At 31.7% G+C, this 7224-nt stretch overlaps 1 long non-coding RNA gene across 1 annotated transcript; it reads right to left on the reverse strand.

Moving 5' to 3' along the window:
* Nucleotides 1-4321: 4321 nt before the first annotated feature.
* On the reverse strand, nt 4322-6700 carry LOC145055282 (uncharacterized). Its single transcript, XR_013685127.1, has 2 exons — nt 6259-6700; nt 4322-5413 (listed from the first exon to the last, which is right to left on the reverse strand). It is a non-coding gene; the product is annotated as an uncharacterized LOC145055282 (long non-coding RNA).
* Between the last annotated feature and the right edge of the window lie 524 nt (nt 6701-7224).

The raw sequence follows: 7224 nt of genomic DNA on the forward strand, positions 1-7224 counted from the left end.
CTGTATATGTATTTTATACCTATAAAAATATTGGGTAAAGATGGGTAGATGAATAATGAGAGATGAAAGATGATATAGACGAACATTAGCAGTTATGGACATAAATTGAAAATTAAATTTAACATTATCACGTGTAACCCATATATTGATATCAAGATTTTGCGATTCTAGTACTATTTATCAAATGGGTCACAATATTACAATGTTTATATCAATCTAGTATAAAAAATATTATTTTGATAGTTACCAGGACTCACGTAGTTATTTTGGACAACATATATTAGTCAATGTCTTAACTATATAATCACATTCTGCACAACATAGGGAAATCCACCTAATATATATATATATATATATATATATATATATATATATATATATATATATATATATATATATATGTTGATGTGTTTCCCACATCTATTGTATGCTAGAATTGACCAATAAGAAATGTAGCAAAAATTAAATTGTTATTTAATCAAATAAAAATAGATATTAAATGATATCCATAATTGTATGGATATTAAATGATATATATAATTAGAATTGTTTTTTAGGGAAATGAATTAAATTCACCATTAATGTTAGCAATAATATTATAGAATGAATTCACATCTATGTTTTATGTATGTTTTTCGTGTTTTGTTTCGGTACCCACTCACTCAAAATACAATAAAGTTGCATGGAACATGGAAAACAAGAGTTTATTCTTGCAGAATGAAAGTTTGTTCTTGCAGAATAAGAGTGTATTCCTGCAGAATGAGAGTGTACTCTACTGAAATACACTTGTTATTTATTTCCAGACAACTTTATTGTATTTTAAGTGATCGGGTCTGAAGCAAAACACGAATTCATACATGAAAACCTAGATGCTAATTCATTCTAAAAGAATATTATTGTTGACATTAATGACGAATTTAATTAGTTTCCATAAAAAAAATTATAATTATGGATATCATTTAATGTAAATACAATTATAAAAATTATTTAATATCTGTCTTTATTTGATTAAATAGTGATTTAATATTTACTAAATTCTTGTTGGTTCACTCTAATATACAATAGATATAAGAAACACATGAGCCAAGTTCTATATATAACTGTGATGTAGAAATGAAAAGAATTATATATATATATATATATATATATATATATATATATATATATATATAATTCCTTTCTTTCTACATCACATATACAACCAAAATTTATCATGAAATATAATCAATGATTACACTTTTTACCGAGATAATGAAATTTACATGAAATATAATGAATCATTATATCCTATTATCATATTTTTTTAGGTTAAGACAATGGAATACGTCATCAAAAAATAAAACAAAAGCTCATCAAACCTACATGAAATTCTAAAAGTTTATTTTCTAACTATTGTTAGAATTTAAATTGTTTTTAATTAAAGTCATGAATCCTTAAAATAAGATTTGTATCATTAGAAAAATACACAAATAGAGTATAAGTCAGGGATGGAAAAAATACACGTATTTGACGAAAAAACTAAATCCGAAACTTTTGTGATAGTTACATGGTTATGGGACCGGATATAAGTTTTTATTTTTTTATATAGAAAGATCGAGTTTGGTATGGTTATAGTATTAGTGTTATACCCTATGGATTACTCGATCTTGTCCTAGTCTCATTCACCCGTCCCGAAAATTATTACTTACTTGTAACACCTAGTTTGCAGGAGTATGATAAATTCATGTTGATGTGATTAAGATTAAGATTTAGGGTTTTTGGCAAAGTGCCTCGCGACATGAAGTTGTCAGAGCCAAAAACCAAGTTCTCGGGTTTTAAGCCCTATATAATGGTGCTAACTTTTAGGGTTTCCCTTATTGCTCAGCCTCCAACCCTAGAAACCTCCACCTCCAAAACCTAGCCTCCTTTGCTTTTTTTTTTCCTTGAGTTTGGTGTGTGTGTGTGTAGAGAGAGAGAGAGAGATGTATTTTATTTTTAACTGTTTTTTAATTGGTGTATTAAAGAAAAATAGAAAATAAAATAATAAGAGGCAAATATGTTATTATAAAAAAGTTTAAAACACTTTGAACTAGGGGTGAGCAAAATCGAACCCAGAAACCGAAAAACCGACAAAACCGAAACCGAAGCATAAACCGGCGGTTTGGGTTTAGAATTTTCGAAAACCGAAATTTTTCGGTTTGGGTTCGGTTTTTGGGTTTGGTAAAATCGAAAGAAACCGAACCGAACTGAACCGACTTTCATATATTACATGTATTTTGTGAGTTATATATGTATATATACGTAGTCCTTGGGTTATAAACACAAACTGAAGCACTGGTTTAGTGGTTAACACGTTCGGCAATTGTAGGAAATGGCGCAGGTTCGAAACTTGCTAGCATCGTTTTTCTCAATTTATTTTGGCAACGAGTTAACTACATTCCACATCGCCCCATTACTAAAACTTAGCCACCATTCTCTTCTATATAAGCTCGCTATCCTCTTTCTTTCTATTATCTCTAACATTGATTGAGTCCCACATCGATTGGGATATCTATCACTTATCCTCACCATTATATAGTTGATGAGTTGAGGTAAGATTAAGAAATAAGTTTGAGATTTGGTTTGAATTATAAAACTGAAACCGAACCGTGAAACCGAAGTTTAAAACCGATAAACCGAACCTATTGGTTTGGGTTTAAATTTTCAGAAACCGATCATTTTCGGTTTGGGTTTGGGTTCGGTTTTAGGTCAAAACCGACCCATGCACAACCCTATTTTGAATCAAACTCACAACAAAATCAAACTTTTAAACCATTGGCGTAAGTCTTGTGACATAACACATGGATCATTCTTGCAATTTTGTCATGAATAAACTAGTACTTAAAATATGAAAAAAGAAATTACCCATTGAGCTTTTAAATTTATAAACAATAGGTTTTTTTACATAGTTTATTTGAACCAACAAGCCTTTGAAAAAAAAACCCTATTTGGATGCAATAAGTCTTATTTATTTATTTAAAAATTTGTCGTTTTTTTTCCACTAGAGATGAAAATTTACCCTGATTCGATGGGGAACCCAACTAATCCGCCCTCCGCACTGATCGAGGCCGAGTATTCCCGCCAAACCACATCAAGGGACGGGATCTCCATATGGCAAAAATCAAGGACGAGGCCGGGGGCAGGATACATTATGCCCTATCTCGTCTCGTCCCGTGTGTGTGTGTGTGTGTATATATATATATATATATATATATATATATATATATATATATATATATATAGTGAATATAGCTTTAAATGTATATAAGTTTAGGTACCCAAAATCACTATAATACGTCGTTTTGTATTATATATACATTGTAATTTTCTAATTTTCTTATAATTCAACTTCTAACTTGATTTACTTCCAAGATTTTTATAAATTTCACATTTATCTTCCTCTTACATAATTTTCATTTTCAACTATAATATATATAACCTAGTGGTGTTCGGTAAAAAGATGTGATGTAAGACGAAAATAAAATTAAAATTTCGAAAATTTTGAAAATAAATCAATTTAGGGGTCAAAGTTTAAGAACATTATAATGAATATATCAAACAAAACGACATATTATTGTGAGTTTGGGTACCTAAGCTAACATACCCTTAAGGGTATATATATATATATATATATATATATATATATATATATATATATATATATATATATATATATATATATATATATATATATATAACGCCTCATAAGATTAAAGTAGTTAACCTTGGTGAAAATTTTACTCAACTATGAAACAATAATTGCTGTTAAAAAATCTCATAAATTGATAATGGTTTTCGACCGTACACCATTCCAACCCAAGTTTCATTTTATCTAGAAAATGTAAGTTGTAGAAGATGGAAATAAAAGTTAGTGTTAATTTACTAGGTTATAATGCTTAATACTTTTAATAAAAATATCAAACTATCACCAAAAATATTAATATATTAATTTGTGTATAGTGAACTTGAATAATAAGAGAAGCAAAATATAATAGTTCAGGAATGGATCGGAGATAGGTTGGGGATGGGCTCATGATGGGTCGCCCAACTTTTAAATGCTATTACCGGCATCCATCGGGGAAGGCTAACCCCGCCCCATCCTCAGTCTGTGTCCATCCCTACCTTCTATTTCCCATGTTTCCTGTCGCCCATTCCCACCGATAAGTCCTAAATTTACAAATTTACCCTCGTTTAGTTTTTCCATTTCATATTCCCATGCTCACCATATTTTCTCAAATAATTTTTAAACACCATCTATCCAAACATCACTTGAAGTGAAAAAAAAAAAGAAGCAAGGCCTTAGTTGTGCAAGATAGATACATAATCTAACCAAACAAAGCAAGTTGACTTGTGATCTTAGGCAAAACTTCATCAAATCCCTACCTAAAGATGCCAAACTTTTGGCCTAGTGATTCCCCACAATATAATTCTAGTAGAGGCCAGAGGGGAGATGTTTAAATATATATAATAAAAATAATAACGAGAAGAATAAATACATTACCGGAGAAAAGAAAAAAAAAAGACTTATCTTCTCTAACTAATGCTGAAAACAGGTACAAAGCTAGCAGCCTCCTCAAATCCTCATCCATGTCATCTTCGTCCAGTCAAATACTTGGTCAACACAAGTTTAGAGCTGGTCAAAGGTGTAGCATCAGCCCGAGCCCTTTTCCTAGACACTTTAGAACAAGGTCCACCCTTTGACTTTTCTTCATCATCTGTATCTACCATTATACAACCAGACCTTGTTTGCACACTCATTCGTCTAGGAACATATACGTTCAAATAATAGCTCACTATATCTTTCTTGGATTTCAATGGAAAACATTCCAATGCAGGTTTTATAAAATCCATATCTTTTGAAACTGGCACTCTTTTCATAAGATGTGTAAGCTTCTGCTGCTCTGGTTGCTTCCATAACTTGGCTACAGATTCTCCCATTTGATCAAACTTCCATTTATGGAAAGCGGGTCCCAAATCTTTTTGCAGTTCGGATGATTTTTGAGCGATGTGGCGCTTCACACACATGATGGACCCACTTGATGCACAATTGCAAGATTCGGGTCTTCCTTTCCCAATCACGATAACGTCACCTTCTGTAGTAGTTTCGGTTGATGACCAAGTCACTGTGCCTAACCATTTTGAAGAGGTTAGAGAATTGTGGGGGGTCTTTTTGTGAGGTGGGCCGGTCCATTCGGGTACATGGGCTTGAAAACGGGGCCCGATTGGGATTGCAAGTTTTAGATTCTCATTGTTGATGTAGTCAAACCGGTCAACCGACTTGTGACGTTTTAGAGTGTTGTTCTTCGCTTGTGTTGGTAGTGGTGTCTCCATGGTTGAATTGAAGTTGTACCAATGTCGAAAAGATGTTTTTTTTGTTTATTTTCGTGTGGGTGTTCTGAAATGAAATTAGATGGAATTTGTTTGTGTGATGTGGCAATTTTAATGATGTTCATAGACACACACACAAAAAAAAAACACATTTGTTGGCCATGACGACAGTTTGTTATGCATGACAGAATAGATTGTATTGTGTTTGGCATGCATTGGACTGATACTGATATTGATGCATTGGACTGATACTGATATTGATACTGGTGTTGATTGGACAAAAGGTGCACCAAAAAAGGTGGGACATAGACTTGCTCTTGATCTCTCATCTATACAAAAGAATCACGAATGTCTATTCTGTTTTCTAGTTTCCACCATTAAAATGAATATATTCTACCATAAACAATCTACATCAGTGTAAATATATATAAAAACTTTGCTTATTTCATGATATCACCAAATATACCAAAATTCCCTCAATCACAATGCTTGAAAAGTTGGTATTGTGATTTCTGTAAGGCCTTAAAGATGCATTATAAATGATGAGAAATAATGGAAGGAGTTTCTACAATTTTTTAATAAAAGAGATATAAAAGGTTTTCAATCCTGGTATAAGCTACATAAAAGGGTGAATTATTTTTCTATAAAACAAAAGGGCAATAAGAAATTGAGCTGATAATTTACAAATCCGCAAAACATGCTAAATTTCATTATAAAATCAAGAATTGCAGAAAAAATTGTCAGGATTGATTTATAATTTTCTTTAAACGAAGAAACAGGGGAACACATTAACATCAGATGCCCACATTATCACCAAAAATAAAAGTAAGAATAAATCAACGGTCGTTAATTTGCATATCACATATTAAAAAAGGAAACGATTATCTTTAATTGAGTTGAGATTTAACTCACCTTAAGAACGAGTTGGATCGTCGAAAAATTGTCGTTCGAAAGCGAATCTCTTGAGTTCAACTTAGTTCAGCCGATAATCGATTTTCTTTCGTCTTCGATTGTAATTCAGTTACAGAGAAACTCTTCTCCATAGATCTAAAACCTATTTTTGCATCTGATGCTAATTTAACACGATCTAAAATATAACTTTAGATCTACTTTAAACCGTACAAGAACAAGTACACATAGAAACAGAAGTGAAAGTGGATGGTAAAGAAGATCTAGAAGTCGTTCAGCTGCCGGTGATGGTGAAGAATCTAAGCGCCGGAGGAATATTCTCACTCAATTTTATTTTTATTTTTTTCCATTAAATAGAAAAGGCAAAGATGGGGAAGACAAAGGTTAGCATTATCGAGTCTTCGGAGGTGTGGTAATTCTTGTAAAAACTTAATGTGTTTTTCTTGGTCTTTTGGCCCTAAAAAATTATAAAGTTAATGTTATAAAAAGGTAACGAATTATTAATTTGTTTTTTAGGTCCTTATAGTTTTGAAAGTGACAATATTACTACTTGCTTGTTTTATTGGTTATCCGGCTAATTTGACGTCCTACATGTATGGTTAAATTTTTCAACCCTTTTTGAACGATATTTATCGTTAATGTTTCTGGATTTCTAGAGTGGGGAAAATTTTCGATATGAAAAGGGAGGTGAGAGTTGGAAAGATGAAGATGTAAAATTTCAAATTGTTTCGTTGTTGTGAATTTCATACTACATTTTTAAACACTTAGGATTTCTTCGCCGAAAACGTATTCCAACCCAAATCTTAGTATAAACTAGATTGATTTGTCCTTTAAGTAAGTGGGTAAGTGGGTTCGGTAAATCAAAGGTGGAGATGAAGTGTTTATAGGTAGGTTAGTGTAAAACCTTTTAGTGATTTCTATTTGAAGGTTCTTGTGAAACCTTGTTGAGATTTATGTATTTTAGGTTCT

This window comes from Lactuca serriola, chromosome 5, assembly GCF_051521515.1.
Source record: "Lactuca serriola cultivar US96UC23 chromosome 5, Lser_US96UC23_V15, whole genome shotgun sequence".
Lineage (NCBI taxonomy): Eukaryota > Viridiplantae > Streptophyta > Magnoliopsida > Asterales > Asteraceae > Lactuca > Lactuca serriola.